Source organism: Humulus lupulus, chromosome 2 (genome assembly GCF_963169125.1).
Source record: "Humulus lupulus chromosome 2, drHumLupu1.1, whole genome shotgun sequence".
Taxonomy (NCBI): Eukaryota; Viridiplantae; Streptophyta; class Magnoliopsida; order Rosales; family Cannabaceae; genus Humulus; species Humulus lupulus.
The window spans coordinates 146440358-146451722 of NC_084794.1; the positions used below are offsets into that span (position 1 = coordinate 146440358).

Sequence of the window (11365 nt, forward strand, 5' to 3'; positions counted from 1 at the left end):
TTAAAAACCACACTTATCACAATATGGCTAGCATTCAAACATAACGAACTTCTTGTAACAGAAACTATTCCCTCTGAAATAATACATAATTTAAGGAATTAAAATACCCGAACTAGGGTTTACTCGATGCTCTAAACGCAGGGCGTTACAATACCTACAATTTATACAAGTTTCATCCTCTAAACTTAGAACAACTGTTGGTATAACTCTCTCATCTGTTCTTCAGGTTTCGATATTGCTTCTTCTACCTCGTGGTTACACCATTGCACTTTTACCAAGTGTATAGTCTTATTACACAACACCTTATCCTTACGATCCAGAATCCTCACTGATTTATCCTCGTAACACAATTTCGGATCCACCTCCAACTGTTCATAACTAAGTACATGGCTCGGGTCTTCCACATGTTTTCTCATCATAGATACATGGAATACATCATGTACTCGAGCCAATGTAGGTGGAAGAGCTAATCGATAGGCTACCATGCCGATTTTTCCACTATCTCAAAAGGTTTGATGTACCTTGGACTTAATTTTTGTTTCTTACCAAAACGCAGAGCTCTCTTCAACGGAGCCAATTTCATGAGCACCTTATCTCTAGCTTCAAATTCCAAGGGTCTTTGGAGTTGGTCCGCATGTTTCCGCTATCAATCTATGGAGGTCTGCAGCCTCTCCCGAATCTTATTGACATCTTCGATAACTTTGTCCACTTCCTCTGTACCCAAGAATTTTCTTTCACCGGCTTCATGCCATTGAATCGGGGACCGACACTCGCCCATACAGGGCTTCATATGACGCCATCTTAATAGAGTCGTGGTAGCTATTGTTGTCAGCAAATTCCATTAGTGGAAGTTTTCCGCTCCACGACCCTTGGAAGTCGAGTACACAGGCTCTCAACATGTCATCTAGGGTTTGGATCGTTCGCTCACTCTGGCCATCTGTTTGGGGATGGAAAGCAGTGCCAAACTTAAGTTGAGTCCCAAAACCTTCTCGCATCCTTTTCCAAAATGCTGAGGTAAAGCGTCTGTCTCAGTCTGAAATCGTGGAGTTAGGTACTCCATGTAGTCGTACAATCTCTTCTATGTATAAGTCTGCTAACGTATCTGGAGAATAAGTTATCTTAATGGGTAAGATATGTGTCAACTTGGTCAATCTATCAACAATAACCCATATCATATCTTGACCCTTAGGAGCATTTGGCAGTCCAGTAACAAAATCTATTGTGATCATCTCCCACTTCTATTTTGGAATCTCTAGCGGTTGCAGCAACCTAGCCGGTCGCTGGTGCTCCGCCTTGGTTTGTTGGCAAGTGAGAAAATGAGCCATGTATTCTACTATTCCTTTTTCATCTTCGGTCACCAAAAATATTTCCTTAAATCCTGGTACATTTTTGTGGCGCCGAAGTGCATTGCGTAAAGGGCATTGTGTGCCTCATAAAAGATTTGCTTCTTAATTTCTACATCATTGGGAACACAAATTCTACCTTTAAATCCTAACACCCCATCTTCCGATATGTGGAATCTCGGTCGCATATCCTTCCTCACCTCGTGTTTGATCAACTCATACAAAGGTTCCAAAAGCTGTCTTCCTTGTATGGCTTCCATAATGGTGGGTTGCACTGAAAGATTTGCTAATTTTCAAACAACTACCTCAATATCCAACGTACAGATGTCACCTTGCAGTTACAAGGGCATTTCCTGAACTATCATCACATACGCCATTAGTTGCCGACTCAGAGCATTTACCACCTTATTGGCCTTTCTAGGATGGTATAGAATGTCACAATCATAATATTTAAACAATTCTAACCATCGGCGCTACCTTATGTTCAATTTATTATGGGTAAAAAGTACTTGAGGCTCTTGTGGTCAGTGTAAATGTGACAATGTATCCCATAGAGATAATGCCTCCAAATTTTTAGTGCGAACACTACTGCAACCAACTCTAAGTCATGCGTCGGGTAGTTCTTTTCATAATTCTTTATCTATTGGGACGTATAATCTATCACCTTGCCATGTAGGCATCACTATAGATTGTGTATCCCTCTCTCCCACTGAGGATAGTCAACACTTGGGCGATGGTCAACCTTGTCTTTAGTTCTTGGAAACTCCTCTGACACTGTTCGGTCCATACAAACTTAGCATTTTTACAGGTAAGGCCATCATCGGCGTATCTATTTTCGAGAACCCTTCTACAAACCACCTATAATACCCTGCTAATCTGAGAAAACTTCTCACTTCCTGAGCATTTTTTGGATGTTTCCACTTATTTACTGCCTCTATCTTGGTAGGATCCACATATATCCCTTCTCCTGACACCACATGACCTAAGAAACTCACCTTTTCCAGCCAAAATTCACACTTGGAGAATTTGGCATAAAGATTTTGTTCCTTCAAACACTAAAGAACCATCTCCAAATGCACCACATGTTCCTCTGGGTTCCTTGAGTATATCAAAATATCGTCAATAAACACGATGACAAATTTATCCAGAAACTCGCTAAACACTCTATTCATGACGTCCATGAATGTAGCAGGTGCAGTGGTGTGTCCAAAGGACATCACTACGAACTCGTAGTACCCATACTGCATCTAAAGCGTTGTCTTAGGTATGTCTGACTTCTTAACTCTGAGCTAATGGTAACCTGATGATAACTTCATTTTTGGGTCATTTTAGAAGGTGTTTTTGTGGTAATCTTGAGTTTGTATGTGTGTTTTGTGCAAGATTACGCTTTTGTTTTTCTTTGTTGTAGGTTGGTGCGATGAATCACGAGAAAAATTAAAAAAGAAGCGAAAATGGTGGGAAAATGAGACTTTTGGCGGTTATTGGACTAAAAATGATACTAAGGATGCTTAAAGGACGGGTTTTGATGAAGAGATGAGCTGAACGATCAAATCTGAGAAAAAATGAATTAAAGTCAAGACTTTGACTTATGAGTCGTGACTCAAGGTGAAGTCAGAGGCGCATATGCTTGCTGGAAGGAATTAATGTCGTGACTTGGGCTTACAAGTCACGACTCAAGAGGAAAACAGAGGCTTAGCTAAGGGGAAACTCAGACACCAGTTGCGACTTGAGATTCTTGAGTCGCGGCACCTGAAGCCATTAAACGAGAAGAAAAGGCCCCAAAACAGACACGGACCACAACCCGAAAAAGGCCAAGTCTCGGCTCGCACAAGGAGAAACTTAGACTCTTTTATTTGTTTTACTATAAATTCATGTTTATGGTTAAATTAAGTAAGGAGGTAAATTTAGAATTACGTGTTTAGAAACTAATTGTGGTTCTTAGGCTAGATATTTTGTAGTTTCATATTTTTACTTCTTCTTCAAGTTTATGATTCTTATGTTTTTGAATAATTATTTTGTTGATTTAGTCATGTTTGATATGAACTAAACAATTTTTATCTAGGGTTTAATGTAATCACTTGTATTTCTATCTAATTGAATTATGGTGTTCTTTTGATTTTTCTTCTATATTCTAATCTATATAATGTGTGTTTAATGCTAGTACATACTTGATCACTATTTTCTTGATTTAATGATTTTGATTCAAAATTCGAAAGATGAGAATTGAATATGCTATCATTATATAGACATATGTTGCATATTGGACGAAAGTACCTGTATGACTTGTGTAGTAATTAGGTTTCCATGCTTAATTCCTTATATTTGTTTAAGTTTATCACAGAGATGTAGAAAACCTGCATATAGGCTGAGATCTTATATCTTGAAAAAGAATAGGAATCCATTTATGTTAACCTGCTATTAGAATAGAAAGAAAGAAATCTAGAATTGATCAATACAATTAGTAGAATGAAAAGTTGATGAAATTAACACTCTAGGTCTTTTTCATAGTGATTTAAATCTTTTAGTTAGTTGTTTTTGTTTAAAGTATTTTCAAATTTAAAATTAAATTCAAAAATCAAATTCTTAGTTGCCAAATAGAAATTTAAAGAACAATTAGTGGTACTTGGAAGATAGTCTTCGAGAGAACGATACTTTACTTATCATATATTACTTGAATCTATTGCGTGCACTTATGTATATACATATTTTCACGATCAAGTTTTTGGCACCGTTGCCGAGACTTAATTTCCAAAATAATAGTTAATCGTTATTTGTTCTAATTTGGTATTTTTTTTAATATTTATTTGGATCAAGGCAATATTGTGTTTCAAGAATTGTTGGTATATGCGAGGAAGTATACAAAAGGAAATCATACCAATAGATCTTGAAATTGAGAAAACGCGTAGAAAGAATCACAAGATAAAGAAAAGGCTGGACTTTACCATGGTTGAGAACGCAAATAATGTTGTCAACAATAATGCAAATGTGGGTAATGCAGCTGAAGCTGATCCACCATTAAGGAATTATGTACTCCCTACTATTACGGGGATACATTCAAGCATTCGTCCTCCAACTGTTGAGGCTAATAATTTTGAGATAAAATCCTCAATTATTCAGATGGTGCAAAACTGTGTACAATTTTGGGGGTTACCAAATATGATCCAAATCTACATATCACTAAATTTTCGGAGTTATGTGCAACATTTAAAATGAATGGGGAGAGTAATGATGCTCTACGAATGAGACTATTCCCATTTTCACCAAGGGACAGAGCTAAGAGTTTGTTGAATTCTTTACAAGCCAATTCTATACTTACTTGGGAAGATTTGGCTCAGAAGTATCTTGGTAAATATTTTCCTCTTGTCAAGTCAGCTAGAATTAGATGAGAGATTAACAACTTCCATCAACTAGATGGGGATTCTTTGTATGATGCTTTTTGGGAACGATTTAAGGAATTGCAAAGGAGATGCCCACATCATGGAATAGAGAAGTGGCTATTAGTTCATACTTTTTACAATGGTTTGGGGGGAAATACAAGAATGATAATAGATGCAGCATCAGGATGAGCGTTTATGAGAAAAAGTGTGAATGAAGCGTATGAGCTGTTGGAAGAGATGCCAATGAATAATTATAATTGGCCTACTGAGCGAGATAATAAGAAAGTAGCGGGAGTCTTAGAAGTTGATCCAATTGCGCCATTGACCGCTCAAGTAGAATCTATAACCAAACAACTACAGCAAACTAATCTCACCACACAAGCAATGCAAGTACAGAATGTCATGAGTTGTGAGATTTGTGGAGGACCTCATTCTTATGAACAATGCCTGAGCACAACTACTTACTCAAAAGATGTAAATAATATGCCCTTGGAATAGGCATAGGTTATAGGTAATTTTTCAAGACCTGCACCCAAGACTTACTCAACTTCCTATACACCTTCTTGGAAAAATCATCCTAATCCATCTTGGAAAAATAATCAAGGGTTACAACTACAATATCCACAGTACCCATCTCAACAACCACCACTTCAACCAACTTATGGATAAAATGCTAGACCATATTATGATCCAAACCCACGCCCATCTCATCCACTACCTCCTCAAATGAACCCACCAACAATTCAGCTAGACCAATAATATCAATTCATGACAGAGACAAGGTCTTCCATCAGAAGTTTGGAGACACAAATAGGTCAATTGGCTTAAATGTTCTCTAGTAGACAACAAGGAAATTTGCCTAGTTGCACAAAGGTAAATCCTTAAAGAACAATGTCAAGCTATCACTTTGAGGAGTGGGACTAAGTATGATGGACCTATAGTGGAATAGAAAGGGAAGAATACAGAGAAACAACAAGTTACTAGTCTGATTCAAGATGAGGTTACTGAAGACCTTCCAAAACCAGAGAAATCAAAATATTCTGAGCCTACACCAAAAATTCCATATCCTCAATGGTTTCGAAAGGCTAATCTTGGCAAACAATTCTCCAAATTCCTTGATGTATTTAAGAAACTTCATATTAACATCCCATTTGCAGAGGCTTTAGAACAAAAGCCTAGTTATGTGAAGTTTATGAAGGAGATATTGTTTAATAAGAGAAAAATGGAGGGTTATGAAACTGTTGCATTAATTGAAGAGTGTAGTGCAATTATTCAAAAGAAGCTTCCTCAAAATCTAAGAGATCCGGGTAGTTTTACTATACCTTGCACTATTGGGAACTTTCATTGTGAGAGAGCTTTATGTGAGTTAGGTGCAAGTATAAATTTAATGCCGCTGTTTGTATTTAAAAGACTTGTTTTGGGGGAAGCTAGACCAACTACTATTACTCTTCAATTAGCTGATCGTTCTTTAACTCATCTCAGAGGTATTATAGAGGATGTTCTAGTAAAGGTAGATAAGTTCATTTTCCCTAGTAGACTTTATTGTATTAGATATGGAGGAAGATGAGGATGTGCCTATTATATTAGGACGACCATTTTTAGCCACTGGGCAAGCGCTACTAGATGTTCAAAAAGGAGAATTAAGGCTTAGAGTACAAGGAGATGAAGTCGTTTTTAATGTTTTCAAAGCATTAAAATATCCTTCAGCTAGTGACAGTTGCTTTTGGGTTAGTGTATTGGAGGAACCAATTAAAGGGGTTGGGTCTATTAAAGATCCATTGGAGTTGAGTCTGATAGAAAGTCCTGAAGAGTGTGCTGGTACTGAAGCTGGTGAGTTTGTTAAGTGGTTGAACTCGTCAAGGCAATTATATAAAAATAAATATGAGGAATTATGGCAAGTGCCTAAGAGACATCTACCATCCATTGAGAAGCCACCAGTTCTTGACTTAAAAACCTTACCTGATCATCTTAAGTATGCTTGTTTAGGTAAGAATTATACTCTCCCAATTATTATTTCATCTTCTTTATCTGAGATTGAAGAAGAGAAACTTTTGAGGGTATTAAGGGCTCACAAATTAGAAATTGGCTAGACTTTAGCGGATATTAAAGGTATTAGTCCTTCGACAGTAATGCACCATATATTAATGGAGGATAGTAAGCCTAGTATTGATGTTCAAAGGAGGCTAAATCATTCAATGAAAGAAGTGGTACGGAAAGAAATTCTTAAATGGTTAGATGCTGGAGTAATTTACCCAATATCTGACAGTGCTTAGGTTAGTCCTGTCTAGGTAGTTCCAAAGAAAGGTGGCATGACAGTGGTTAAAAATAATAATAATGAACTTATTCCAACTCGTACGGTGACGGGGTGGAGAATTTGTATTGATTACCGTAAACTAAATAAAGCCACCAGGAAAGACCATTTTTCTTTACTTTTCGTTGATAAAATGTTAGATAGATTGGTCGACCATCGTTATTATTGTTTCTTGGATGGATATTTCGGATATCATCAAATTCCTATAGCATTGGAGGATCAAGAAAAGACTACCTTCACATGCCCTTATGGAACATTTTCCTTTAGGAGGATGCCATTCGGGTTATGTAATGCTCTCGCCACCTTTCAAAGATGTATGATGTCAATTTTTTCGGTTGAATGTGAAGAGACAATTCAATGGTTTGCAGATCATGTTAACTATTTGGTAGCTAAGGTTGTGCCTCCTGACATGTCAAGGCAGCAACTAAAAAATTTCTATTCGGAAGTTAAGCATTATTATTGGGATGAGCCCATTCTTTTTCATCATTGTGCTAACCAAGTGATTAGAAGATGTGTCCTAGAAGAAGAAATGACTTCCATACTTACTCATTGCCATACTTTACATTGTGGTGGTCACTTAGGGGGAACAAGGATAGAAACCAAAGTTTTGCAATGTGAGTTTTATTGGCCTACATTATTTAAAGATGCTAATGCCTTTGTTAAGAGTTGTGATCGTTGCCAAAGGACCGATAATATATCCAGAAGAGATCAAATGCCAATGATTGGAATTCTGAAGGTTGAGTTGTTTGATGTGTGGGGCATAGATTTATTGGGACCATTTCCCATAATCTTACAATAATATGTACATTTTGCTGGCAGTAAAATATGTTTCTAAATGGGTAAAAGTTGTAGCAACTCCTACTTGTGATGGTAAGGAGGTACTTAAATTTCTACATAAGAATATTTTTACTCGGTTTGGTACTCAAAGAGTTATTATTAGTGACAGAGGTAGTCATTTCTGTAATAAATCATTTATATATTTATGTGCTCATTATGGAGTTCATCACAGAAAAGCTCTGTTTTATCATCCATTAGCTAACGCTCAAGCTGAGGTGTCAAACCGAGAAATTAAAAGTACTTTAGAGAAAATTGTAAACACATCAAGGACTGATTGGTCGAAAAGCTTGATGATTCACTATGGGCGTATCGCACAACTTTTAAAACTCCGATTGGTATGTCTCCATATCGGTTGTTGTTCGGGAAGGCATGTCATTTACCAGTTGAACTTGAGCATTGAGCTTATTGGGCAGTGAAAAAGTTCAATGTGGACTTATTTATGGCTAGGCAAAATAGGCTTCTAGAGTTTAATGAGCTTGATGAATTTAGAAATGAAGCTTATGAAAATGCAAATATTTATAAAGAAAAGTCTAAGGCTTTTATGATAAAAAAATAATTAGAAAGGATTTCCAACAGGGAGATAAAGTTCTCTTATTTAATTCTAGATTGAAACTGTTTCCAGGAAAACTAAAGTCTAGATGGTCGGGATTGTTTACAGTTGTGGTATCGTTACCTTATGGAGCAGTACAAATTCATAGTGAGAAAACATGACATTTTAAAGTAAATGGTCATAGGTTAAATCACTATTTGGAAGGACCGGTGGAAAAGTGTAAATCAGTAATGGTTTTGGAACCCTTCTAAATGGGGTGTTCAGCGTCCGGCTAAATGACGTTAATGACAGCGCCATAGGAGGCATTCCTATATTTTATTTTTGTTTTGAGTTTTAATTAGTGGACAATTTTATTTATTTTTATTTTTGATTTATAAAGATTAGTTATTTTAATTTTATTTATTTTTCAATATAAAGTTTGTAAAAAATTGTGAAAAAAATGTGATTTTCAATTAGTCATTGGGCCAAGTCGGGACTTGAATTAGCAAGTCGCGACATTACACAAGTTAGAGAGCAAGTCGAAATATGAAGAAGAGGCGGGTCATGACTTTGGCTAATGAGTCGCAACCCTAGGCTGAAACAGAGAGCAAAACAATTATGGAATTTGAGGAGGGCCGCGAATTGCCCAAGCTGGGTCGCGACGCACCTGTGTTAGGCAAAATAAAGAAGGCTTAAACTCATTTTTTTCAAAAGCCTTTCCTCATTTTTTTTTTCAAATTCTCTCATCTCAAATCATATATCCTTAACAAAATCCTCCATGATTTTTCCCTTTTTTCATCTATTTCAAATTTTTTTCATCTATTTTTCTAATTCCTACTTCATATTTCTTATTGCTTTCTTCCATTATTTTTTTTTCTAACCCTAATTTGTGTTCTATTGGTGCTTAGTAAGGGATTGAAGGAGGATTATAGGGTGGTAGATTTTTCAACTTCAAGGCTTGTAAGTTTTCTTTTTGAAGTTTTTCTTGAGTTGCATTTATATTAAGAGATTGCCTTGGATGTTTGGACTGTTTGTTGGTATATTGGGTGTTATTGGGTGCAATTTTTTGGGAGATTTTAGTAAGGAAATTTCAGAGTTTTAGGGGAAGTGTTGCAGAAATTTTTGTGTGCCATTTTTGAAAAAATTGTGAAGGTATGGAACCAAGGAAACAACCCACTAGGGCAGCATCTTCAAAGAATACTAGTCGCCCTTCCTCATCCCGTTCCCAACCACCCCAACCCCAGCCAAATCCACCAGCACCTTAGCCCATTTTAGAATATGATCTCGCGCGTTTCATTAATAAGGATGCCGATGATCTTTATCAAAGGCTATCCCAACGGCCGGTTATTGAAGAGTGTGGGATGGACATTAAAGAAGAACTATACCCGAATGACAGTCATCATATTATTAGGAATGAAATTTTATGCTGAGGTTGGAAATTGTTTGTGGACGAAAAGATGCCAAAAGCCAATTGCTCCTTGGTTTATGAGTGTTACGCCAATTTTCCTGGGGCTGTAAATAGAAAGGTGTTTGTTAGGGGCGTTTCAGTTGAATGCACCATTGATAATATTCATGCTTTATCTAATGTACCAAAGTTATCTACAGAAGAGGATGAGTATTATCAATTGGCATATCATAGTGAGGTAAATTGGACTGAGGTGGCTGAGACCTTAGGACTTCCTGGTGCTTCCTTTATTATCCAGAATAGAGAGCCAAAACATTTAAGAAGATACCAAATGGATGTCGTAGCTAAAGCTTGGACTCTTTTTGTGAGTGAAAGGCTTATGCAAAACACCCACTTGTCTGAAGTGGGTACTGATAGGTGTCTTTTGGTATATGCCATTATGTCGCATGACTACTACTACTGGGTTGATGCATGGTTCCATGATTATAGATCTGTGTGATAATTGGGAGGTGCCAAAATATCCTAGTGATATTTTTAGGAAGGCTATGGGGGTTATTTCTCGGGCTACAATGAATAAATTGAATGCCCCATCCTTAGAGCCACCAGTACCGATACCCAAAAATGTAAGAGTTGGTAGGGAAGGAGAAGCAATTGAAGAGCCCATACCAACCACTGATCAAACAGAGGGAGTGAGAGCAGTTGAGAAGGAGAGAAGAGAAGAATACCCTCAATATTTGGCATTAGAGGCTCCACCAGATTCACACTTGGCCTGACACAATTTCATCATTCGGAAAAACCAGCATACGCATAATTATTTGGGCGTGCTTTATGATTTCCATAGAGCTCAAGTTGATAGGCAGAACGAGCTGGTTTACCGATGGTCAAACCAAGAGACAGACCGCCAGTACTTCCCTTATCCACCGCCTTGGCATCCACTTCCAGACCCACCACCATTCTAAACTGATTCGCACCAAGTGAGTTTTCTTTTCTTTACTTATTTTTAAACATTGGGGACAATGTTGAGGTTAAGTTTGGGGAGGGAGCTTATTTTCTATTAGTGATGTTTTGTGTGATTTTTTTATGATAGTGTTTAGAGTTTTGTTTTAGTGTGTTTAGTTTGGGACCAACATGAATGAAAATTGACAATAATTGCTGATGAGAATAAAATGAATGTTATGAGTAATACGATCCAAATGATAGCCTAAATCATGTTCCTAAGCATACATGATATATTATTTTGCCTCAAATAACAAGTAAGCAAGTTCTAGAATTATTGAAAATAATTTTCACTTTCCATTAATCATTCCACTAACCAATTTCAGCAAGCATAATCAATATCAAAAACATAAATTTGACATCATGACAAAATATTCAACAAATGTTATGTAAACTAAAATGATCTAACGAAGTGTTCAATCAAGCACACAAATTTTGTTTCAAATTTCATTTGAGCTTTTCTTGGAAACCGTAAATTACTTAATCCTTTGGTCACCCTTTTTTAGCCTAATTTTGTATCCTTTTTGTTCTAAACCATCACTTAAGCCTAATGCTTTCCCATTGGTT

The 11365-nt window shown here is 36.8% G+C and overlaps 1 non-coding gene across 1 annotated transcript; it reads right to left on the reverse strand.

The window, feature by feature from the left end:
• Window positions 1-4717: 4717 nt before the first annotated feature.
• LOC133820115 (small nucleolar RNA R71) lies at window positions 4718-4827 on the reverse strand. Its single transcript, XR_009886548.1, has one exon. It is a non-coding gene; the product is annotated as a small nucleolar RNA R71 (small nucleolar RNA).
• Window positions 4828-11365: the final 6538 nt, after the last annotated feature.